At 43.0% G+C, this 26,177-nt stretch overlaps 1 pseudogene; it reads left to right on the top strand.

Annotated features, from left to right (window-relative positions):
- Positions 1–8,215: 8,215 nt before the first annotated feature.
- LOC147823997 (free fatty acid receptor 2-like) lies at positions 8,216–9,319 on the top strand (annotated as a pseudogene).
- Positions 9,320–26,177: the final 16,858 nt, after the last annotated feature.

The raw sequence follows: 26,177 nt of genomic DNA, 5'->3' as shown, positions 1-26,177 counted from the left end.
TCAGGTTATTTTGCCACAGTGATACAAAACTAACACACATACTATTTGACCCAACATGTTGACATCTACTGATTTATTGTACGGATACACTTCCGTGTGCACAGAGGAGTAGGTTCATCACAATGTTTTGGTTTGTTGTTTTGTTGTTTGTTTCATGATAATAAAAGATGAGGAACAGCCTGTGTCCATCGGTAAAGGCTCTGGTTTCAGTAGAATTTATGGAGAATCTATATAGTAGCAATATGATGCATATCCCACAAAGAAAGAGGCAAGACTATCTGTATGTGCCAATTAGACCAGACCCTGAGATGTGTCCTTCAGTGAAGAGAGCAATGGATATATAAGAACATAAGATATATAAGATATATAAGAATCTGTGAAAGACAAGGGGTAGAACATGCGTGCATCCATGCAGTCAGTACTTCCCGAAAACTAGCAGTGAGCAAGGGCTGGGTCCACATTGCTGATGTTCCTTTTCAGTGAGACAGGCCATGTTGATGCCATGAAGTCACAGCTAGGCTGAGTAGGAAGACAGACTGGAAGAGGAAGGGCAGGGGCAGAGGGCAAGTGTAACCCAAGAAGGCTGGAGGGTGGTGCTTGAAGAGACACCTGCCAGCAAGGAGAGTGTGTGGTGGGAGCATGTTGGGACATTGCAGGCAGAGGTACAGAAAGCACACTTCTGAGTGTGTCTGGATGGCTCATGAAGGTATGACTTTAGGACCCATATCTGGTCCCTTGCCCTTTGTCCTTGGCACTCGTCCCCTTTTCATTCCTTACCCCCCCCTTACTAAAAAAATAAGTAAAAAGCAAGCAAGAATATTCACAGCTAATACAGAATGAGTATTTATTATGTGATATACTACTCACTTTGGGGACTTTTGACTAATGACCGCTAAGGGGACCAAGTCAGGGCAGAGTCATGGCAATGAGGTCAGGCAGTTGGCTGGACCTAGCACATTTGGAGCCCTGTGGCTGTGGTCAGGATGCAGAATGACATCTAGAGTACAATCAGAAGCCCCTGAAGGGTAGGGGTGTGATGTAATCTGCTTCACATTTCCAAAGGATCACTCTGGACACTGAGTGAGGAGGAGGCTGGGGCCAGAGGTACCCAGGAAACTGTTCTCTGGCTGTCTCTGGGAAAAAGCCAATGTAGCCTTTTGCACTGTGAAAAAAAAAATTTAAGTATATGTGTGTGTATGTGTAGGTATCACTTTACCTCTCCTCTCACCCTCCCCCCCCCAAAATAAGTTAAAAGCAAGCAAAAATATTCACAGCTAATACAGATTGAGCATTTATTATGTGCTATGCTGCTCACTTTAGGGACCTTTGATTAATGGGTTGTCAGTTTGATTTGCTTGGGAGCCAGTTAGAGGATTAGTAAAGAACACTTCTGTGTGTGTGTCTGGGTGGCTCATGAAGGTATGACCTTGGGACACATATCTGGTTCCTTGCCCTTTGTCCTTGGCACTGGTCCCCTGTTCTGGTTCCCTGCTGCCATGAACTAAGCAGCTTTACCCCATCATGCCATTCTACCACAGTGTTCCTGCCTTGGAGCCAACTTACCATGAACTGAATCTCCTGAAACTGTGAGCCAAATTAAACCTCTCCTCTTTTAAGTTGTGGATGTCAGATATTGTGTTCCAGCAACAGAAAAGCTGATTTTCCAAAGCTGTTTTCTTTACAGTGAGCTAGTCCATGTAGGCTGCAAGCAGCACAGCACATGCTAAGTAGCCATGACCTTTTCTTCCCTTGAGCTGTTGAGCATATGGGACCAATGAATACATACAAAAGAAGAAGGCATACCAGCATGGCAGCAGCTGGATTAGAGTCTCCTTCCCCCACCCAACTATGCTAGCTAGTCAAATGGACATAGAGCAATGTCTCTGTGCTATTTTAATGCTGTCTTATTTTTCTGATTATTTTTTATGGGCTGCACATCTCTCAACAGACTGCAGGGTTTCTTAGCTCTTAATGACCACACTGGGTTAGTATCTTGCTGATAGCTCTTGATTATAGCAACAGAGGCCAGTGCTGGCTCATTTGGGGACTTAATGATAAGATATCGGGTAGCATGGAGATTTTCCAGGAGGTCTGGAGAACCAGACCACCAGAATAAAGGAAGCTGTGCAGCCAGGGTAGTATTAAAAGTCATGCCTCTAGGCCAAGTGAGTGTATAGGACTCCCTACACCTAACACATGCACTGAACTCTAAGCTATAGGACTATATGCTATGCACTACCACTACTGCCACCACCAGAAGTCATTTTCCACTCTCTTGTCTTCTTTGCACCATTAGTATCAGGTTCAGGATTTGGGGCAGGTGCATGTGATTGGCTTGATTTAGGTGTCAGAATGCTCAGAAACAAGGTCCCAGCATCATCAGTATCTCTAGTGGGAGGGGGGCTCTGCTTCCCTCCTAGATTCACACAGACAGGTTCCCTGAATGCAAAAGGAGTTCAAATGTTAGGCAGTAGAAGGCTGCCCAGTGTTCCCAACAGGGTCTCTCAGAGGTCAGGACGACCCAGAATGCTTCTGTCTTTTAGATTCTGAAATGCCAAAATGAGACTATTAAAACCACTTTGGTAACATGTTAACCATCTTTAACATGGTCATATGGTACAACAATGTTCATAAGAAATGAACTGTGGCAGAGGAGCAGAGCTGCCCCCAGCGCAGAGGAGGTGAACCTTCTGAGTTGCTGTACCACTGCCCCAAGCACCAAGGAGGTGAGCCGCATGGGTGCCAGCAGCACACATCCTCCCCCCATCCCCGTTAAAATGAGAAGACACATAAACAAATCTCAAAATCAGACTTCCAGATCACCTAAAGCAACCCCAAAGGCCAACAAGATGGAACAATCTGATGCTCAACCACCTAGACTCCCTGAACTGGCAACAAAAGAGTATTTGGAAAAAATGAAATCAGAAATAATTTCTCAGATATCAGCAGAGATTGTGTCCATAGTGCAAGACATGATTAATAAATCTACAGAGGACATAGATTAAAAAGGGGGGGGCGGAGCTGAGGAACATGGTGGAATCCCAACACAGGAAACAAATGGAATCCATAAAACAGATGCAAATATATCCAGGAGATTAAAAACTCCATTGAAAGTCTACACAGCAGAATGAGCCAATATGAGGACAGAATTTCATATAGAAGATAAGATTGCAATTAGTGACCAGGAAAAGAAAAATTGCTTCAAAATTGTAAGGGACTATGAGAAATCAATCCAGGAGCTTCTAGACTCTGCAAAGGAGAATAACATAAGACTGACTGGAGTCAAAGAAGAAACAGGAGAGTGAAGATGGCATTAAAAAACTGTTCACAGAAGTAATGGCAGAAAACTTCCCAAGCAGGGGAAAAGAACTTGACATACAGATAAGTGAGGCATATAGGACTCCAACTAGCCTTGATAAAAAAAACAAACAAACTTACACATAGGCGTACAATTGTTAAGATTCCAGAAACCCAACAGAAGAACAAAGTTCTACAAGCAGTTAGAGAAAAGAAACAAATCACATACAAAGGAAAGCCCATCAGAATCACAGCAGACTTCTCAACACAAACCCTCAAGGCAAGAAGAGCTTGGAGTGATGTATTCCAAGCCCTAAAGAAAAACAGCCTCCAACCCAGATTGATGTACTCTGCAAAACTACCTTTCAAAATTTATGGAGAAATAAGATATTTTCATGACAAAGAGCACCTTAGGAACTTCATGAATACCAAACCAGCACTCCAAAAACTTTTAGACAATATCCTAGGAAAAGACAATGAGGATCACAACCCCAGCAAGCACAGCAGAATGAATCCATCGGGTGCAACAAGAAATTCAATGTAAAGAGGGAGAATCCAAAAAAAAGAAAAAGTCATGACAAGGATAAGTCAATATGTATGAGTTATAACCATCAATGTTAATGGTCTCGATTCACCAATCAAAAGAAATAGACTGGCAGAATGGGTCAAGAAACAAAATCCAACAATATGCTGCATACAAGAAATACTTCATTCAAAAAGAAACTCAAAGACTGAAAGTTAAAGGGTGGAAAACAATACTCCATGTGACAGGAACCCCCCAAAAAGCAGGAGTAGCTATCCTCTTTGTAGATCAAATGGATTTCAAATCAACACTGATTAAGAGAGACAAAGGACACTACATCCTTGTAAAGGGAACAATCCAACAGGAAGAGATGACAATCATAAATATCTATGCACCAAACACTAGTGCACCCAACTATATAAAACATATACGGACATGAAAAATCAAATAAGCACTATATAGAAGTAGTGGGGGACCTCAATACCCCACTGTCACAGATAGATCAACTAGACAAAAAATAAGCAACAAAATGCTAGAATTCAATCAAACTCTTGAACAAATGAACTTAACAGATGTTTACAGAGTGTTCCACCCCACAAAATCACATTCTTTTAAAAATACACATTCTTTTCAGCTGCACATGGGTCATTCTCCAAAATAGACCACATACTCATCATAGAACATGTTTAAGTAAGTGTAAAGGAATTGAAGTTTCCCCTTGTATATTATCAGACCATAGTGTGATAAAATTGGAGATCAATAGGAAAAGAAACCACAAGAATTTCATAAACACATGGAAATTGAGCAACACACTTCTGAATAACCAATGAGTCACAGAGGAAATTAAAGAAGAAATATTGGACAATTCCTTCAATTAAATGACAATGACAATACAACATATCGGAATCTATGGGACACAATGAGAGCAGTCTTAACAGGGAAATTCATAGCAGTGAATACTCGCATTAGGAAAACAGAGTGAGTCCAATTAAACAACCTGATGCTGAACCTCAACCTTCTAGAAAAACAAGAGCAGGACAAGCCCAACACTCATACAAGAGAGGAAATTACAAAGATCAGAGCAGAAATCAATGCAATGGAGACTAAGAGAGCGATACAAAAAATCAATGAAGCCAAGAGTTGGTTCTTTGAAAGAATAAACAAAATTGACAAACCTTTAGCCAACCTTATCAGAAGAAGGAAAGAAAAGACCCAAATCCATGCAATTAGGGATGAAAAGGGTGAAATTACAATGGACCCAGCAGAAATTCAGAGGACCATCAATACCTACTTTGAGAACCTATATGTCAATAAGATGGAAAACACAGAAGAAATGGACAGATTCCTAGACATGTATCAATTACCAAAGTTGAATGAAGAAGAGCTAAAAATTCTAAAGAACCCAATATCAATCAATGAAATTGAAAACGTAATGAAAAACTTACCAACTAAGAAAATCCCAGGTCCTGATGGCTTCACCGCTGAATTCTACAAGACATTTAGAGAGCAACTACTGCCACTACTGTTTAAACTCTTCAATGAAATGGAAAGGGAAGCAATACTCCCAAATTCATTCCTGGAAGCAAGCATCACCTTGAGCCCCAAAGCAGAGAAAGACCCAACCAAAAAAGAGAACTATAGCCCAATCTCACTAATGAACATAGGTGCAAAAATCCTTAATAAGATACTGGCAAATAGAATGCAGAAGATCATCAAGAAGGTCATATGCTCTGACCAAGTGGGATTCATCCCAGGGATGCAGGGATGGTTCAACATATGCAAATCAATACATGTAATACACTATATCAATAGAGCCAAGGACAAAAACCATATGATCATCTCCATAGATGCAGAAAAAGCATTTGACAAAATCCAACACACATTTATGATAAAAACCCTACAAAAAATTGGAATAGACAGTCTCTACGTCAATATGATAAAAGCTATCTATGAAAAACCAACAGCCAATATCATACTAAATGGTCAAAAACTGAAATCCTTCACATTAAAATCAGGAAGAAGACAAGGATGTCCACTATTACCACTCCTGTTCAGTATAGTTTTGGAAACATTAGCCACACAAATAGACAAGAGAAAGAAATAAAAGGAATAAAGATAGGAAATGAAGAAGTCAAATTGTCATTATTTGCAGATAACATGATACTCTATATAGAAGACCCCAAGAACTCCACCAAAAGTCTTCTAGACTTAATAACCAAATTCAGTCTAGTAGCTGGATACAAGGTCAACACACAAAAATCAATAGCTTTCCTCTACACGAACAACAGACTCACTGAGAGAGAAATAGGGCAAACAATTCCTTTCACAATAGCATCCAAAAAACTGAAATACCTAGGAATCAACCTAATGAAAGAAATTAAAGACCTCTTCTCTGAAAACTATAGCACTCTGAAAAGAGAGATTGAAGATGATATCAGAAAATGGAAAGACATCCCCTGCTCCTGGGTAGGAAGGATCAACATAGTGAAAATGGCCATACTTCTAAAACTGCTATATATAGATTCAATGCAATCCCAGCACCATACTTCATGGACCTTGAGAAAACAACCCAAAAATTCATTTGGAACAAGAAGAGACCCAGAACAGCAAAAGCAATTCTAGGTAACAGAGACATGGCAGGAGGTATCACAACCACCAACTTGAAACTATACTACAAAGCTACTGTGATTAAAACAGCATGGTACAGGAAAAGAAACAGACCTGAGGACCAGTGAAACAGATTAGAAGATGTCGAAACAACTCCAGACACACTCAGCAATCTCATCTTTGATAAAGGAGCCAAACAGCCTCACTGGAGGAAAGATAGCCTCTTTAATAAATGGTGCTGGAAAAATTGGGTTTCAACTTGTCAAAGATTAAAACTAGACCTATATCTCTCACTATACACTAAACTAAAATCAAAATGGATTAAAGATCTAAATATTAAAATAGAAACGCTGAATCAGCTGGAACAGAGGTTAGGTAGAACTCTTGAAGACACTGGTGTAGGAAAAGATTTTATGAACAAAACCTCAGTTGCCCATGAACTAGCACAAACAATCAACAAGTGGGATCTCTTCTTATTAAAAAGCTTTTGCACAGTAAGAGAAACCACGAACAGAGTGAAGAGACAACCCACAATGTGGGAAAAAAAATCTTCACCTGCTGTTTCTCAGACAAAGGTCTACTATCTAGAATCTATAAAGAACTTAAAAAAATCAGACCTCCCAAATTTAAGGACCCAATCCAAAAATGGGCATCAGAAATGAACAGACATTTCTCAGACAAAGAAGTAGAAATAGCAAATAAACATATGAAAAAATGTTCAACATCACCGGTCATTCAAGAGATGTGAATGAAAACAACACTGAGATTCCACCTCACTGCAGAAAGAATGGCTGCTATCACAAAATCAACCAATAACAAATGCTGGTGGGGCTGTGGGGAAAGAGGAACCCTGCTCCACTGCTGGTGGGAGTGTAGACTGGTGCAACCACTGTGGAAAGAGATAGCTCAGAGAACTAGGACTGGAAGTCCCATTTGACCCAGCTATTTCCCTGCTGGTTATCTTCCCCAAAGAATTAAGAGAATCATACCACAGTGATATATGTGCACCCATGTTCATAGCCCCACAATTTGTAATAGCTAGAACTTGGAAGCAGCTCAATTGCCCATCAACTAGAGACTGGACAAAGAAAATGTTTTCTTTTATAAAATGGAGTACTACTCAGCCATAAAAAATGAGAAATTAGAGATATTTATAGCTAAATGGATGCACATTGAGGCGATATTCTTAAGTGAAATAAATAGGATACACATGTGTAAAATACCAAATAGTTTCTCTAGTGTGAGAAACTGAAAGTGTAAATAAGGACTAAAAGGTATAATAGATAATGTGAAATAGGAAGAAAAGGGGCAAAGGGGAAGGAGAAGTGGGAGGGGTAGGGGAAAGGAAAGAAGAGAATGGAATTAATATGAGAAAATGAAAAAATGGAAACAAAGTCTTTGTAAATAGGGAGGGATGGAGGGGTTGAAGGGAGGGCAGGGGAAGGGGGAAAAATAAGAACCAAAAGAGATATGTAAAGGTACAAATTTCCAATGATGAATGCCATTATATTGTATACCTAAAATGTACCAATAAAATAAAATTTAAAAAAAAGACATAATGGTGAATGAGACAGATAATGTCACTGCCCTCAGAAAGTGCTCTTTCTAGTGGAGCTGTGGACATCGGAGAACTTTTCTGGGGGTGGAGATCAGAACTAATTTTTCTTCTTCCCCCCCTTTTGGTGGAGAGAGGGAGGAAGTAGAGAGAAGTGTGCTAAAAAAGTAACTGGTGGGGCACCAGGAAGGTCATCTCTCTCCAGACCCACAGGAAACAGAAGAATGCTCAATTTGAAGGGTTAGCAGCAATTATTCTGTGAAGCAGAAGATACAGTGAACTTGAGAATGGATTCATTTGGGTTTGGGGCTGGGAAATCTAGTCAGGATTCTGATCCCATCTTCTGTCTCTACAGGAAAAATGGCCCCAGAGACCCAGAGCATAGGACTTCTCTCCATTTACTTGGTATCTTTCCTCGCTGGCCTCCCTACCAACCTCTTGGTCCTTTGGGCCTTTGTGGGGCAGGTCCACCAGCCCCAGCCTGCTCTTGTGCACATTGTCCAACTTAGCCTGACACTGGCTGACCTCCTCCTGAGGCTGCTGCTGCCCTTCAAGATGACTGAGACTGCCTACGATTCCTTGTGGCCCCTGGAAGACATCCTGTGTGCACTCACTGCTTATGGCTTCTATAGCTGCATCCATGCAGCACATGGCTCCTGGCAGGCATTGGCTTCAAGCACTACTGCAGTGTGGCTTTCCTTGTAAAAGCTCTGGTATGGCCCCTATATGGAGTGATCGCTGCTGTGGTCTCCTGGGTCTTGTCCTTTGTACACTGCAGCATTGTGATCATTGTCCAGTACCTACCAACTAACACCACGAGGGATGCCAACAGCCTCCTACAAGGACTTCACACCAGAGCAGGTGAAGTTCATGATGGAGCTAAGCCTGGTCCTCTTTGTCATCCCTGTGGGGGTCACCATCTTCTGCTACTGGCACTTTGTGAGGATCATGCTCTCCCAGTCCCGAGTGAGGATCAGGGAGCACTGGAGAGCCGTGGGACTGGCTGCTGTGACTCTTCAATTTCCTGGTCTATTTTAGGCCTTACAATGTGTCTCATGTGGTAGGGTTCTTCCAGGACAGCAGACAAAACTGGCAGGCATGTGCAGTGTTGCTGAGCTGTCACAATGCGTGCATAGACACCTTGAATTTCTATTTCTCCTCCTCAGCTGTGCGCAAAGCCTTTGGTAGAGAACTACAGAGGCTGCAGAACTGGCAGGACTTCCCATTGGCAAGGTGGAGAGGAGCCAGAGAACCAGCCACCAAGAGAGGAAATGGGAGCTTGGGTGCAGCCAACACCAGCTTCAGGAGAGAGTAGATGAACCAGGTTGGTGTCATCTTTGCAGGGTGGGGAGGACTCAAAAAGGGGGTTGTGATCAGAACTGCAGTGAGCTCTTTTTCTGTAGCAAAAGAAGCAAAGAGATGTAGGCACCTCAACCCCAAGTCATCTCCTGAGTGAGTGTCTTCCCTTTGTTCCTTGGAGTGTGAAACATTTCCTCATTAATGGTTTGTGCTACTTCCTGGCAAACCTCAAGCCCTTGCATCCTGGAATATCAGAGTCTTGAATTCCTTATCTTCCCGTCAGTATCTAGAAGGTGGTGGCAGCCACTTACCTACCACAGAGCTTTTAGTTCTGTCCTTGGCCCCAACTCAGAAGCAGGCTCCTGGTGCTGGCTCTGAACATCTCAGCACAGGCAAGTTAGGAGCATGTGGCAGAATCTTGCATGGGAACCTGGAGAACCAGCACCCAGCCACAGCTGATGCCAGTACAGGTACATAAACCAGGTGAGAAAAAGTCTTACAGAGAAGTCTGGCTTGTGAAACCAGGTCAGGATTCTTTGCAACTGCATCCTATTGTGTTTACATCTTTTTCCTTGATCAGTTTTGTCAAAGGTCATTTGTTTTCAGAAAACCAAAACCTTTCCCCTTTCATTAATTTTTTTCCCTTTCATTAATTTTTAATCTTATTTTTATTTATCTTTATTCTTTCAGTTGTTTCTTTTCAAACTTTTTTAGTTGGATGCTCATTAATTTTAGACTTTCTTCTGAATATATCCTAATGTAAGCATTTAAGGTTACAGATTTCCCTCTAGGAACAGTTTCATTGGATGCCACAAGTTTGATTGACAGAATTTCATTAGTTTGACTTCTAAATAGGTTCTAATTTCCATATAATTCTTTCTGTGGCTCTGAAGTTTAGAAATGATGCTTCATTTTTAAGCATTCATTCTGTTATTCATTTCTAATTACATTGCACTGCAGTCAAAGAATACTGTTTGAATGGTACCAGTTCTATGAAATTTGTTGAGAGTTGCTGTTTGGTCTAGAATATAATTGATTTTCTAATGTTGTAGGTGTGAAAAAAAAGAAACATTCTGCAATTGTTAATTTGCACTGTTCAAATCTTTATAACTTTTACATACTTTTTACTCTACTGGAGATATCAGTTCCATGGAGAAGTGTGTTACATACATTTTCCATGGTATGAAGGTGAATTTGTCTATTTCTTCTTGTAGTTCTTTCTTCCTGGTAATTTCAACTTTTCATCATTCATTTTACCTTAAAATTGATTTTGTGTGTTATTAATATAACCACACCAACTTGTTTGGGGTCATTATTTACTTATTATACCTTCAACCATTCTTTTACTTTTGACCTCTTACATCCTTATGTTTTACATGTACTTTCTATAAACAGTAAATGAAGTGGTTGGATTTTTTGCAAGCCAATCTAACAATTTGACAATATTTGTCTTTTATCTATAGCACTTTGTTCATTTATATTTATTTAATAACAATTTCCAGTGTATTTGTGTTTATCTCTGTCATCTTATCTAACACTTTCATTGGCATATTCACACATCTTAAAATATACATGTGTACCACAAATAGCCAAAACACATGTCAAATGAATTGCCACAAAATGAGCATTTAAGTAAAAAAGAAAAGAAATATTTATCACTTTGTGTTCTTTATTTTCCTTGCCTTTTAATAGCTATTTTTTCTTTCTTCTTGCCTTTGCTTGGCATTTTTACATTTTGTTTTTCATTTCTTGTTTCATTTATTTCTCCACTGATTGGAGAATATATGCTCTGTTACTTTAGACATTGTAATACATGCAAAGTTTCTCCATTGGTCCTTCCCTCCCTTCCTTACTTCTTCCTTTTACCTATCTCACATTAAGGAAGAAACAATTCTAGATGGCTTGAAACTATGTGAATCAAGTGCATCAGTTCTCACAGTGTGGTCTGGAGCGCCCTGAAGGATTGGAGACAGGCTCAGGGGTCTGGGAGGTCAAACTATTTACATAATGACATTAAGATGCCGATTGCTTTCTGTTACTCTTATTTTTTCATGAATAATGTAAAGTGGAGTTTTTCAGAGGTTAAATTAGAGGTAGTATCATGCATGACAAACAGAATACAGAGCAGATATGAGAACATAGCTGTCTTCTAGTAAGCCAGACACTAAAGGGATCTGCGAAAGTAGAAAACAATGCCTCTCTTCTCACAATTTTTTGAACATACAGTTATTTTTTATAACAATATGTTATTTCTATAGTATGGCTTCATGATTATTATCATTTAAAAATAAATATATATTTAAGATATTTCTCTTTCAATTTTTAATATGATAAATGTCACTAGGTATTACTTACATAAACAAAAATTTGGGGGGTCCTCAATAATATTTAAGAATATAAAAGGGCCCTGAGGTATACAGGTTTGAGAACTGTTGATCAAGTAGGATGCTAGACTATGCTCAATCTACTAAATGTAATTGTGTGCATACAAAATGTTATGCTACTTGGTATGCAATTTTGGGGAGGAGCAATACTAGGGATTGAACTCAGGACCTTTGCACTGAGCTACATTCCACCTCCTCTTTTTTGAAATTTTGACTCAGGATCTCACTAAATCACTAAGTTACCCAGGTTAGGCTCAAACTTGTGAACTTCCTGCCTCAAGTCTTCAAAGTGTGGGGATTACAGGTGTGCAGCACCATGCCCAATTTGTCAGCATTTAATAATTTCAAATTTTGTAAAGGTATAGTGCCATTTAAACTTTCAGAGACATGACTTTAAAGTCTGCCCGGCCAAATTCAAAATATTTTATTTTTAAACACCAGACTAAAAAGCCAAACTTATTCCATCCAAAAATAAAAAGTAACAAAGCTCGTTTAGATACAGAATGTCCTGCCCCTTTCTACTTGTTCATCACTTTAGGCTTGTCAAGAATCTTGTTCTAAAGATTCTTTAAACTGGAATTTTTCTTCCTATTTCATAGGGAAAGATTTTTCTGTACATTTAGGTAATATTATTTTGACCCAAATTATAGGTGGGATTTCTAATTTGACAGTAGTAACAGCAAAGTTCTCCTGAGCCCTGGCTGGTTTTCAGGTCAGTTCTGAGGAGGGCAGAGAATGTGAAGTTGGGTCACTTGGTTGTGTAAAACACATGATATCTTTCTCCTAAGATACAGCGCTTCGTAGATTTGTAATACATGACAACAACAAAAAGAACAAGTTGCTTAGTGCTTGTGGTTTGTGTTCTGTTAAGCGTCGTTTGGTAGAGATAAGATTATATTAGATACGCATTTCCAAAAGATCCACTCTAGCCCAGCATAGTGACACAGCCCTGTAATGCCAGCTACTCAAGAGGCTGATATGGCAGCGTCACTTGAGCCCACAAGTTTGAGTTTAAGCTGACCTATGTGATGAGACCCCGTCTCAAAAAAACAAAAACAAAAACATAAACAAAACAAAGTCCACTCTACCCTCACACAATGTCCCCTGTGAAATTCCTAACTCACCTGGAGGGTACATCTCCACTGGAAAATTGATGGCTTATGGGAAGTTTCCAAAGAGTCAGGGCTCTGGTGTTTACAGTGTCACTCCCCTGAGGCTGAGGAAGTCTCACCACCGGGGACTGGACACAGAGTGGGAAGAAGGCTGGGAAGAGCATACTGGCTGACGGACTTGAAGGTAGTTTGTTTTGGGTTGTCAGTCATTTGCAATGAAAAGACAAGTCAATACACAAGCTATCATAGTTTCAGCCGTGCTTTCTTCACTAATTTTAAATCTAGATTTAAAATGTAAGTATGGAAACTTAATAATAAATATGCGTATTTATCCTGAAGCCAAATGCATATTAACATTTAATCATATTTCTTCAGATTTTTGAAGGTTGATGTTTTCATGCCCCCATCATACTTCTCCCTCTCTGAATTTCCTAATTTCTTGGACAAGGGCAGCATTATTTTGGAATTTAAGTGCAACCTTCATGTCTGTTAAAGTGCACTTCACACTTGAGTCTAGAAACACTGTTTAATATTCATTTGGGTTTTCTCAAATGTCCATAAAAATCATACAGTACAAGTCAGTCTGTAATAAGCTATTTTTCACCCCAAATCTTGTCTTTGAGTTCTATAGATTTCATCAGTTTCCTTTGTTTGCCATAATATTCTATCATATTAATAAACCAACTTTTATTTTTTCCATTTTATTGATAGACACTTAGATAACTTTCCGTTTTCTCTCTCTCTCTTTTTTTTTCCTTTGGTACTGGGGATCGAACTTGGGATCTTGTGCTTGCAAGGCAGGCAGTGAAACCACTGAGCTAAATCCCCGGCCCCTTCTCTCTTTTTTTCTTTCTTTGTTTTCCTCCCAGTACTTGGGGATTGAACCCAGGGCCATCACACTCAGCTATATCCCCAGCTCTTTTGAAACACTCTTTATTTTGAGACAAGGTCTTGCTAAATCACTAAGTTGCTCAGGCAACTTGCAATATTCCTGTCTCAGCCCCTCAAAGTGCTGGGACTATAGGTGTGTGCCACAATACTTGGCTTAATTTTCTCATTTTCCATCAGCTTATCAAGGCTGCTTTGATCATTCCTGTGTGCCTATATTTGTACACATGTGGGAAAGGTCTTCTCTGGGTTGCATGGTACATTATTTTCAATTTTAGTAGAAGCTGCCAAGGTGCTCTGCAAAGTGACAGCATAAATCCAGCTCTTTCTGAAGAGCTCACCAATGCACACCTTCCCACCAGCTTTCCTCCCAACTCCCAGTGCTGCTGCCAACACTAAATAATAAGTAGTAGGGAATGGACCAGGCATGCCTTGCCTGCCAGCAGGAAAAAGAGTCTAAAAGAAGGCCCGAGACCCTTAAAGTAATACACAGATTGGTACATGCAGCAGCTGTATGCATGAACTGTGGTGGGACAAAGTGGGGACAGGTGGTCTCGTCAGAGTTCCAAGACACAATTGTTCCGTCTCCTCACTTCATGCCTTTCTTAATCAAATTCAGATTGTCATGGATATTTGAGAAAGGTAAAATGATACAACTAAATCCAGAAGGGAAGGATTTCTTCCCTCTACCCCACCATTTTTACAAAAAGGTGATGTGGGCCAGAGAGAAATGGCCCTTGGGAAGGCTGGGGAGTCTTGGTCCTGGAGAGAGTGCAGGTTAAAGATGGAGTAAAGAGAAAAATAAGCTCCTGGAATGGTGGTCAAGCTTTCTGCTTCGTGGCAATGCGAATGAAGCCACCTCTGTCCCTGGGTCATGTGACATGGGTCAAGACATGGCAGAGTCATTGTGGAGTGATGGGGTCTGACTTCTGTTGTACTCTCACGTGTCTGTGTCAAATAGCTTCCAAGAGAACTGATGGCACCATTGATGTATATGGCTTAGGACAGCAGGTGAGAAGAAGGCAGACCCAGGCAGGGAGTAAGATGCTGGGGAGAAGAAGCCATCACAGGAGACAGAAGCAGAGTCCCTCCCCACAGACAGCAATTGACTAGATGAGGACCATCTGCAGGCGTTTGAACAAATGGCCCCACTTGGGTGCTCATGTGTGCAAGGCCTCTAGGGAGGTTTTGTGAGGCAAAGCTGAAGATGAGCAAGTCTAGATGGCTCCTGGTGAGAGGAAAATGACCACACAAGAAGAGCAGCAGGGGCAGGGATGGGCCTGCAAGAGGAAACAGGCAGCATGCATGTTCATTTGGACTAATCAGCCAGAGAACATACAGCAGGATGCTTGGATTATGAAAGCAGAGTGATGCTGATGGAATAATCAGGCCTGAGACCTAGAGGAAAATAATTAAATTTGTGGGAATGGAGTTTTTGGGGAAACCCAGAGGGCAAAGCGGGCTGAGGAAGAGCTCAACTCTTGACTTTCCTCTTCCTGACACATAGCAAGCTCAAGAATAAAGGCACTTGGCTCCTGGGAGACCTTGAGGTGGCAGAGATGCCTGAATCCTATACCCTTATTCCACAAGCTCATAAATATTCACTGAGGGCTGATCTCCCAGGGCCATCTGTTTAAGGATGGGATGAAAATAGATTCCTAAAATACTGAGCATTCAGAAAAGGCAAAGGTCAAGAAATCCAAATGGTCATGGGTTCATCTAGGTGGGGAACAAAATATCTTTATCTTCATTTCCAGTAATAAAATGAAGCCAGAATAATAAAGTTCAAGAAAACTGAACAGGGACTAGGAGATAGATTTGTACAGCAATTAGACAAGTTGAGGCAGGGAGGCATCAAGAAGAACTGGTCATCCTTGCCAGAGTAGAGAAATGTCCTGCTACCCAGCAAGCCAACGATGATAGTGTCCAGGCTACTGTGAGTGGGTACCTAGGATTCTGCCTGCCCAGCATCCATTCTTCCTCCTTCCAATTTTCCTTTAGCCAACTACTTTTTCTTCTCTCTGTAATCATTTGGTATGAAGTTGAGGGAAGAGACATTGGGGGAAAGCTGGCACCAATCCACTTGCAGGGGAGACCATGTAACTCTCTCCTTGGGCTCATGCCAAAGCCAACCCATCTAGAATCAATCTTTTCCAGAATAATTCAGAAAAAACCATTCTCTTTCCATGGGAAGGTTAGGACAATAGAATATAATCTTGGCACTTCTGAAAGTTGCCTTTGCCATCACTTGGAGAAGACATGCCTAAGAACAAAGCCACTACAGGAAAACATAGATGCCTAATATCAAATTTGAGCACCTAGATCTGGCCATTCCTGAAGCCACTTTGTCTCAACCCTCTGTATATTGTTTATTCATCTTAAAAAAGGTCACTGCACCCAGAAGCAACTAATACAAGTATATTTTCAAGAACTTGTCATTAGTAATGAATAGACACTTGAATTATATCCTTTATAATTTTAAAAATAAATTAGAGCAAATTCAAGGCTATCTGAGTAATAATTTCAGTGGTTTCTCTCATATTCTGACATGCAAGGGTTAGGGCCACAGCCTTTGGGTCAGGTGTGGCACATGCCTCTGGGCGTGCTGGTGACTGCTCATTAAGTGACAACAATGACTTAAACCACAAGTGTATTCTGCAGTTTTAAAAGTATTTCCACACTTATTACTATGCTTGAGTCATAAACCATCCTGAGTGGCTTGTCTCCCATGCCCTTGTATCAGCAAGGCTGAAAGGTACAGAGAGGCCTTCCTCAAATATGCGCAGCCAGGCAGCTGACATATCTCCAGAATGTGCAGGACTCTGGATCTAGTGCTTCTTCTGACCCACCGGCTTCCTCAAAAGCTCATAGCCAGTGTGTGGAACTAAGGGACAGTGGCACAGAGGCAAGCCCATCTCGCCTGGGCACCCACCAGCGTGTGGAGGGAACAAAGAATGGGGTGGAAATAGCCTAGTGGAGGCTGGAAGACTTGCTTCCAGGAGAGCTGTTGACTATTCTTTGTCTATCAGGGATACATGTCATCCTTTCGGGCCACGCAGCATGTCTGGATACCATGCCTGTGAGTCTGTGCCTCTTGAAGGCAGCCCCAAACTTGCTTTTCCAGAATCTCCTCCCATCTAGGGCACAGGCTGCGAATGAGGTGCTGCCAGTTAGGATGCCCAGCGGGGAGCTGTGATGTAGAGCTAGAAGGCTGTTCTGAGGAGGGTGGTAGCGCCCTGGGTGGTGGAGGCAGTGGTGATTCAGGGTGTAATCCAAGCATAACCTCCAAGCCTGCTTCTCTGGCCATCCTGAAGATTCCACGAGCTATCTAATATGCATTAAAAACAATTCATTTTCTGCTTAGCCAAGCAAGAGGGGAGGGTTTATTATTTGTGCCAAGAAGGCTGGTGATGCAACCCAGAAAGCATCAATGGTCTTCTTGTGACAGTTCTCTTCCCCTATATCCTGTCCATGCCATCTGTTCCCTGCCAACATCTTGGCCATGTGTATTCTCCTGGGAAGAAAGCAACCCAGCCTGCTCCACCCACGACCTCCTGCTACAGCATCTGCCAATATTCAAGGTGGTCACGCAGAGTCACAGTACTCCAGGCCATGCCGGGGTCAGTCTGGCTTCTTTCTCCTGAGCACGTGCCTCCTGGCTGGGATCTGACACAGGAGCAGGGCTTGCCTGTGGAAGCTAAACTGCTCTATTTGCCTGCATCTTGCCCCTGGGGATGTGGCCGTGCTGTGGGGCTAGCTCAACAAATCTACCAGCTTCCATTTTGGTAAGAATTCTGTCCTGCAGCAGCTGGGTGTTGTGCAAAGAACACTAAATGCCAGGGAAAATGAATCTACTGGTGTTTCTGCCTGGATCCTGGGGTAACAGGAAACATAATTTATTATGAGATTGGCATTATTTGAAATGTTCCACCTGCTCTAAGCCACTCTGCTAGATCTCCCAAAAGGCTCTCTTGGCAGAAGTTCAGAGAGACAAAGACACTCCCTTGTCCTGAGATACAGACACCTGCCTGCATCTTTATTTGCCTGTCACTTCTCCCTTTACCAACTGGATTTATTGGGCACCTGCTCCACGCTAGGCCTGAGAATTTGATAGTCGAAGAAGCTACAGTTCTCATGCAAGTCATGTTCTAGATGGGAACCAGAACGAGAGGAATTCTGGTCATTGGGCCTGGAGTTTGGACTCCCCAGGAGCAAGAAGTACTTTAGATAATTCCTGCTTGGTCAAACATATAAAAGGCCCAAGTGACTTAAGACTGTTGTTTGGATCATGCAAGTGGTTTCCTCTTCCCTCTTTTTGGGCCAAGAGGTGGTGTGAGGTAGCAAATAAAAAATGATCTGTTGGTTTGACCTGCAAATCTATCTACATGTGCATTTCTTACTGTTAGGCACAACAAAAAGGTTTGACTGGAGCAATACAAAACTAAGGTCTGTGATACAAATAGCACCCTAATCCCCCTGCCCAAATCACCAGGGACCACTGACCACAAAAAACGTTAATAAACAAGCAATTTCAGATTTAATAAAGCACAGTGAAGGAGCCAAAACTGAGTGCTATGATGATGAGGAAAGAGGACTAGTGTAGGTGAAATGGCCAAGGATGCACTCCCAAGGAGGCACTAGACTAATGGCAGAGAGACAGCCACACAGTCTGGGGTAAGGTCACTCTAAGCAAAAGCAACAAGCTCAGTGAGGTTGGAAACAACTGCTACAGCCACTGCATGTTCACAGATGTGTGGGGGAGAAGTGACTAGAGGCCAGGTGCACTGGAAAAGAGAACAGGGGAGATAGGCAGAGGGCTTAATATCCCTGGAATCACAACGGGGTAACCCAGGAACCAGTCAACCTTTTCCAAATGGAGAGAAGCTCTGCCCACATACATACCTGATGGGTCTGTAGCTGAGCCCTGGGGTCGCAGTAAAAACTAGCTGAGATGCAGAAGAGGAGACAGCAAATAAAAATAGCCTTAGGTATAATAAATGACAGAAGCACACTAGGACATCAAGGAGTCCAGGATAGGCAGATGATAAATGCAAAAAACTCATGGTCAGGATTCTGTTCCCAGGGATTTGGATGTATCAATGGAGTCAACCTCCTCTAAACTCCATGAGATTAGCACTAGCATTGCCTCCCATTCCCAGTAAAGGGACAGTAGCACAGGAGGCCAGATGACCTGTCCACTCCTACCCAGCACTGAGGCCCTTGGGAGGCTGGGACCAGGCTGGCCAGTGGTGGTGTCCTCTACCACCACTCTACATGGTCCTTTGAAACTCCTCTCTAGATACCTAAACTAGAAGCTAAAAGAACACTGGGAGTGGGGCATGGTGGCACACTCTTATAATCCCAGCTGCTTAGGAGGCTGAAGCTGGAGATAAGAGTTGGAGTCCACCCTGGGAAACTTACAGGGACCCTCTCTCAAAATAAAGCATAAAAAAGGTCTGGAGACGTAGCTCAGTGCAAACAGTGCAAAGGCTCTAAGTTCCACTCCTCTAACACACACACACACACACACACACACACACACAACACTGGGAAAGAGGACTAGATTTGCGTTGGGGATTCAGTACTTCAGATTTGATGGTATTGGTTCTGAGGAAGAGCTGAGATTTTTCAGATTCTCTCATGAAAGTAATCAACTATTGCCTTTTTGCAGTGACACAGGTCATTTTTCTATAAGAGTATGGGACAGAGCCAAAGGAAGCAGAGGCAGCTCCAACTCTGGAAGAAACCTGAAGACTTCCTTTTGGAAGTGACCACTTCACTCCCCGATAAAAAATGAGAACCTAGGGCCAGAGATGTAGTTCAGTGGTGCAGGGCCTGCCTGGCAAGTGCAAGGCCCTGGGTTTGATTCCTGGTACCAAAAAAAAAAGAGAATCTAATGAGGTTCCCAGGAAACTTTTACAGTCTGGGAAAGGACTGTTGGTGGCATGGAATAGAGAGATTCAGGAGACAAGGAGTTCCTTGCCAAGGAACAGACAGACCCGGGAAGGGGAGAGATCACAAAAAGAGGACAGGACCAGAGAGACACTGCTGGAGAGACTGAACTGGGCTGGGGTTGGGGCACAGGGAACAGCCAAGGTCATGCCCACCAGGCAGACAGACAGAGAGACAGTCATCTCTTCGGCCCCCTGGTACTTCTGATTCTAGGCTGTCAGCAGGTCTGGGTTGAGGGCAAAGTGACTCCTGAGACCTCAGAAGCTTCCCAACCACATGGCCTGACATACTGAGCTCTGCCTTCAGAAGAATCCAGAGAGAGCATGGGTCAAAAGACATCTAAGCAGTGAGCTGGATCTCCTCCTACCTTTGCTCCCTGTGGTCACAACCAGGCCTGGGAGTTTGACATGAGCATCTGGTGTGCAAAACAGGACTGTGATCTTGCAAAATGTCAAACAGCCACGTAGAAGTCAGGAGTTTCCAGAGAAGTTGAACCAGTAGTAGACAGGCAGACAGACAGAGAAAGAGCAGTCGAGAGAAAAGGATTTGGGGATTTATTGCGGATTACGCAATTATGCCTTTCACTCTCTGTATAGATACAGATAAGGATATAGATATAGATTATGCAATTATGGAGGCTGAGAAGTCCCATGATCTGCAAGCTGGAAACCCAGAAAAATCAATAGGAGGTACGATCAAAATTTACAGTGAAAGTTTGTATTTTTTAAAATGTGTTACAGTAAAAAACATTGCCATTAATCTCTCTCAAAATATTTCCCACCCCTGCTTTGAACACACTAACCCCATTGTTCTTGCCACTTTCTGAAACAGTTTGTAAGTCTTTATGAGATGCAATAAAAAAAATATGATAAATGCTGGTGCCAAGTACCATCCAATGGAAAGGCAGGCTTGTAAAAACATTATGGTGAGGGCTGGGGATTTAGCTTAGTGGTTCCAGTGCCTGCCATGCAAGCACAAAGTCCCAAGTTTGATCCCCAGTACCAAAAAAAACACATTATGGTGTGTCTTTATCCACTTTATTCACCAGATCTGGCATCACGTGACTACTGGCTCTTCCCCAAAGTCAAATGACTACGGAAGGAAAACACTTTTGGATCAATTCAGGACATTGAGACAGCCACAACAATGCAATTAAAGATACTCATGCTACTGGGCATCCACAGACTACTGGAATGAATGCATAAAGTTAACCATCACAGGCCACCGGTCTACTCTTCTTTCATAACACTTCTTTCAAACCACTGCATCCATCAAAATCTCTGAAGGGCTGGTCAGAACACAAACTGCTGGGCTCTGTCTCCCATTCAGCAGGTCTAGGGTGGGGGAAAGGATTTGAATTTCAAGTAAGTTCCCAGATGATGCTATCTCCTGGCCCAGGAGCCACACTCTGAGAACCACTGACCTATGCAATCATAGGTATCTGCCCCTCCTGGATGGAAGAGGTGTTGGAATTCTCCCAAGTGTAATTCTTAAGTTGGAATGGTAGAAAGAATGAGAAAGTACAAGATGAATTCAGCAAGACTTTAAAGAGCTGGTTTCCCATGCAATACCTGATAGGAAATCCTGTAAATAAAAGAAGTATCAAAGTGAGATCCAAAAAGTCAATAGGACACAGTGAGATATGAAGCAGAGAGGAAGAAGCTGGGCCCAGGCTAGGGTTTCACTTCAGCTATCAAGCATCAGTATCACAATTGTTATCATATTTATGAACCACTGGCATTATTATTTCCTTACGTTTTTTTAATTGACTTAATTTTAGTACATATAATTTAGCCTTAACTTTTAAAAAATATTAATAATAGTAACAGTAAGTGCTTACAAGTACAGTTGGCTTTCTGTATCCATGGCCCTTCCACACACACCAATTCAACCAACTCCAGACCAAAAATAGTAAAAAAAAATTGTGTGTATACTGAACATGGGCAGACCTTTCTTTTTGCTTGTCCTTATTTCCTACACAACACAGTTTAACAACAATTTATATAGCATTTATATTGTATAAAATATTATAAGTAAACTAGAGGTGATTTAAAGTATACAGGGTTTGGATAGGTTATACACAAATATTACTCCATTTTGTTTGTTTGTGTGTTTGTTTGCTTGTGAGACAGGAGTTTCCCTATGTTGCTCAGGCTGGCCTTGAACTCCTGGACTCAAGCAAACTTCCTGCCTCAGCCTCCTGGGTGACCAGGACTACAGGCATACACCACCACATCCAGCCCCATTTTATGAAGGGGCCTTGAGTATCCATAGATTTGGGTAGCTACAGGGGAGAGGGGGCCCATGGATACCAAGGAATGACTGTACTTGCTAAGTGCCAGGCACATACATGTGTACACGCATTTATACTCCCATATACACACAGTCGTGTGTGGGCATGCATGTACAGCATATGCATATTATTACAATCCTCACAGCCACTCTAGTGGTGAGTATGTCATTGTCATCGCCAATCTACAGATGAGAAACTGAGGTCCAGAGAGGGTGAGTAACCTTCCCAAGGCTACACAGGCTGGCTTCCATCCCACACAGCTGGCTACAGAGTGTGGGCTCAAAGACCCTGAAAGCAAAAGTTTCACGGATTAACTGTAGATGAGGTAACTTGCCAAGGTCCGTGGAGCTAGCGATGGGATGGGACTGAGATTTGGATCCAGTTAGTCTGACTCCTAACCCTGGGTGCTTAACTCCTCCGTACATTCCCATGTGAGGTACGGGTGGTTCGAGTGGCTGGGGAGGATGCTGATCTGGGACAGAAGTGTGACTGCATCTGCACTGTGGAAGGGGCTTGCAGCTTGGCCAGAAGCCTTTCTGGGACAGCTCCCGCCTTTGAGACGGGCTTGGAATGCCTGCTTACCTCCTCCAGACCTCTCAACCTCTAAGTAAAAACAATCCAAAAGCTCTTATTCACTGGTTTGTGTCATGGAAACAACTGCTTTTTTTAAAATATAAAGTTATATTAAATACAGATATTGCACGTTTAAGGATCTATCTGTTTAACAACTGTTTGGACTTACTAGTGAGGCATGCTGTTCAAACTTACAACCCACCGCTGGGACTTATGACCTGCCCTTTTCTGGGGGGTTGGGTACGGTTCTGTACATCTTATTTATAGAGCTTTGATATCTTTTCTGTAGAGTACATCTTGTTTATACAGTGCTGTAATTTTTGCTGGTTGTACTGTACAGTACAGGACTGTAGTTTTTTGTTCTATTATACATTACAGTGGTACATGTAAGAGTTACGCAAATAAAAGCAAAGTCATCAAGCTGGAGTTTCCTTTGACCATTTCTTTGTTCTGAACATTGTGATGTATCTACAGTACTATATGCAATTCCTCATTTAGCGACCAATTCATGTAACAAGCTAGTTGCAGAAACGGAACTTGGTCATGAAATGAGGAACATCTGTAAGCATTTTCACAGTATTGAGTCCATCCCATCCCATAGTGCTCTCTCTATCCAGATACCACCTCCTGCCCTCTTTTCTTAAAGGGGATGGGTCGGCAGGGCTGAGAAACAAACACCAGCCTATGTAAAACTTTCTGAATACTCTGAAGGCCAGTGTGGAATCATCTTCAGGACTATTCCCCAGGAAGCACTGGGAAAACATGAACCCCAGACAGGGTCCAGGTGCGTCATGAAAGTCTGACTTTCCCAAGAGCTTATCAGAGAGGAGAGTTGTAAAAGGGGGAAGGAGATGAGTCCAGCTGGAAACCAGGAAGGACTCTCAGGCATAGAGTTCTCCCTCCTCATCCTGCTTATCTGACTTACCACCTGGACAGGAACACAACGTGGATACCCCTAGGTGACCAGAGTGGAAAGGGGGGAACTGCAGAGGGCCAAGGGTCATGGGAACCACTTGACTTCTGGCCCCAAATTGTCAGTCATATTCATGGCCGGTGGTCATTTCTCTATGTCCAGAGCGGGCAGGAAATGAGGTGAGAGAGAGCTGAAGGAGAAAAGCAGTACTTCTGACCCCAACACTTCCTTAACAGGAAGTCTATGGTGTTCACTCAAATCTGAATGTCATGACATCTAAGGAAATAATAGAAGTAAAATAGTGCAAGTGTATTTCATCAAGAGATACCAAGAACCCTTAGACTAATCTAGAAAGTGGCCCGTGTGGAATGACAAGGAGGCCGGGAGACAGAGAGAACAGAAGGACAAATGACCAACTGGGACAAATGGCTTCCAGAATGGCTTCCTGTATCATTAGAGGACTTCACTGGTGATGGGGAAAGATAAGCACTCAGACAGACAGAGGAGCAGGAAGACACCTTCACACCACAGGGGTCTTTAAAAATCACCCGTCAGGGGCTGGGGTACAGCTTGGTGGAAGAACTAACACTTGTCTAGAACGTGCAAAGCCCCAAGTTCCACCCTGAGTACCACAAAACAAATAAAAAGCCACCAATCAAACATAGAGAGGGGAATCCCCTGAGAAACCAGAGATGGAAATTGGAGAGACAGGTCTGCAAGACAAAGGGCCCCCAATGGCTAGCAACTATAGAAGGCAGGAGAGAGGCATGAAACAGATCTATTCTCACAAAATGAAATAAAATTCAGATCTTTACTTGGACCAGGAGCCCAACAGCATGCGCTTTTCCTCCCCTCTTCCCTCCCCACCATCAGGTCTCTGACTTTACCTCCCATCACTCTCCCTCATGCTTACTCTGCCCCAGCCATACCAGCTTCCTGTCAGTTCTTCCACTGCATACAGCTCTGTGTTGCCTCAGGGCCTTTGCACAAACTGTCCTGTCTGCCCACAGTGTCCTCCCCCAGCTCTTTAGAGAACTCCTTTAGGTCTCAGCTCACATGTCATCCGTTCAGAGAACACTTCTCTGCCATCCAGTAAGAGCACATCAACCCCCTTCTCATGATTATCATCATCTTCCTGTTTTATGTTGTTCACGGAACATGCCATGACAATAAATTACTACTTATACCCACGCAGAGACTGTTGTGTGTTCTCATCCCTCCCACTATCTAGAATGTAAATTCCATTGAAGGCAAGAACACATCTGCTTTGTTAGGTGCTCTGTCCCCACTTATTCACGGACAAATGAAGCTGCATGAGCAGCTGTCTCTGCCTTGGCTGCCGGACATGAGGGAGTCTGCATATCACCTGTGAAGCTGGGACTGGTGGAGGCTCAGAGAGCAGGCAGTGGCAAGAAGAGAGGAAATGGCACAGGGACCCAGTAGAGGCCACCAGGAAAGACAGGTGTGGGAGAAGATCTGAGCCTGAGTCCTCAAACTTCCTGGGCCGTGTGGGGCCACCTGGCTCAGGATGTTTTTCTGGGCCAGGAGGAGCCTGTGGACTTGAAAGTCAACAGTGCCAATTTTTATGAATGGTGACACAAACCTGGGACTTTAACCTGTTCTGGCTGGATCATGCTGGGAGGAGGGACAAGAACTTGATGAAGTGCAGGGAAAGGGGAGGGTACATGAAGTGCAGGGAAGGTAGGGAGATGAAGAAAGAACCAAGGGCAGAGGCAGGGAACAACTAAGGAGTGAGGGAAAAATAGTGGAAAGAATCTTCCAGAGGAGCAGGTTGTGAGGACTGCAGATGTAAAAGGAGGCCTGGGAGAGAATCAAAACTGGGATTTCTGAGGGAGAGCAATTAGATTTGTAGGGGCAGGGATCTGGGGAGAAGTCGGGGTGTCAGGCTGCCTCGGAAAAACCTCACCTATTGCTCTTCTCATCCATAACAAGTGGCTCCTATGAAGGCAAATGTTCTCTGCCCCTTTGAAAGACCAGTAGTCAAGGCTCAGGCCTGGCATCATTTTTTTTTTTCCATACTGGGAATTGAACTGAGGACCTTCACACTAAGCTACCTCCCTAGCTCTTTTTTAAAAATTCTTTATTTTGAGACAGGGCCTTGCTAAGTCACTAAACTGCCCAGGCTGGGCTTGAACCTGTGATCCCCCTGCCTCACCCTCCCAGAGTGCTAGGATTACAGGTGTCCATGCATTAGCATGCCTGCCTCAGGCCTGTCCTTTTCACAGAAGCCTGGGTACGCTGTGGAAAGCCCTTCGCCATCCAAGCACTCTCACCCAGAGAAGTGCCAGGTCTTACGGGGGAGCAGTGGTGAACAAAAGAGAATGAGTGTGATTGTGAGTGGAGGCGGATGCACAGAGGGTGCGGCTGCCAGGCCAAAGAAGAGTGCCACATAGCCGAGTCCATCCGTGCCTAAGACAGAGAGACATGATGCTGCCCAGCTTCCCTCTCACTCAGCCACCCCCAACATGGGCTGAGACCCGTTGGTATTGGACAACTAGAGGTTAACAATGCGGTCTAGGGTTCTAGGTCATTTCGAATAGACCAGGTGGGTGTGGTGGCACACACCTGTCATCTCAGCTCCCTCGGAGGCTGAAGCTGGAAGATCTCAGGCTTGAGCCAGCCTGGACAACTTAGCAACTTAGTGAGACCAGGTCTCAAAGAATAAAAAAAAAAGATGAGCCTTTGTGAGTTTAAGGAAACCAAGAAAGGAGTGGATAGGTTGGGCCATTACATCATGAGTATCCCAGAAGGCTCCCCCGA

This window comes from Heterocephalus glaber, unplaced genomic scaffold (assembly GCF_053883595.1).
Source record: "Heterocephalus glaber isolate CG9 unplaced genomic scaffold, H.glaber_assembly_v1.0 deba00001561, whole genome shotgun sequence".
In the NCBI taxonomy this organism is placed as follows: Eukaryota; Metazoa; Chordata; class Mammalia; order Rodentia; family Bathyergidae; genus Heterocephalus; species Heterocephalus glaber.
This window is presented reverse-complemented; position numbering and strand designations above follow the sequence as displayed.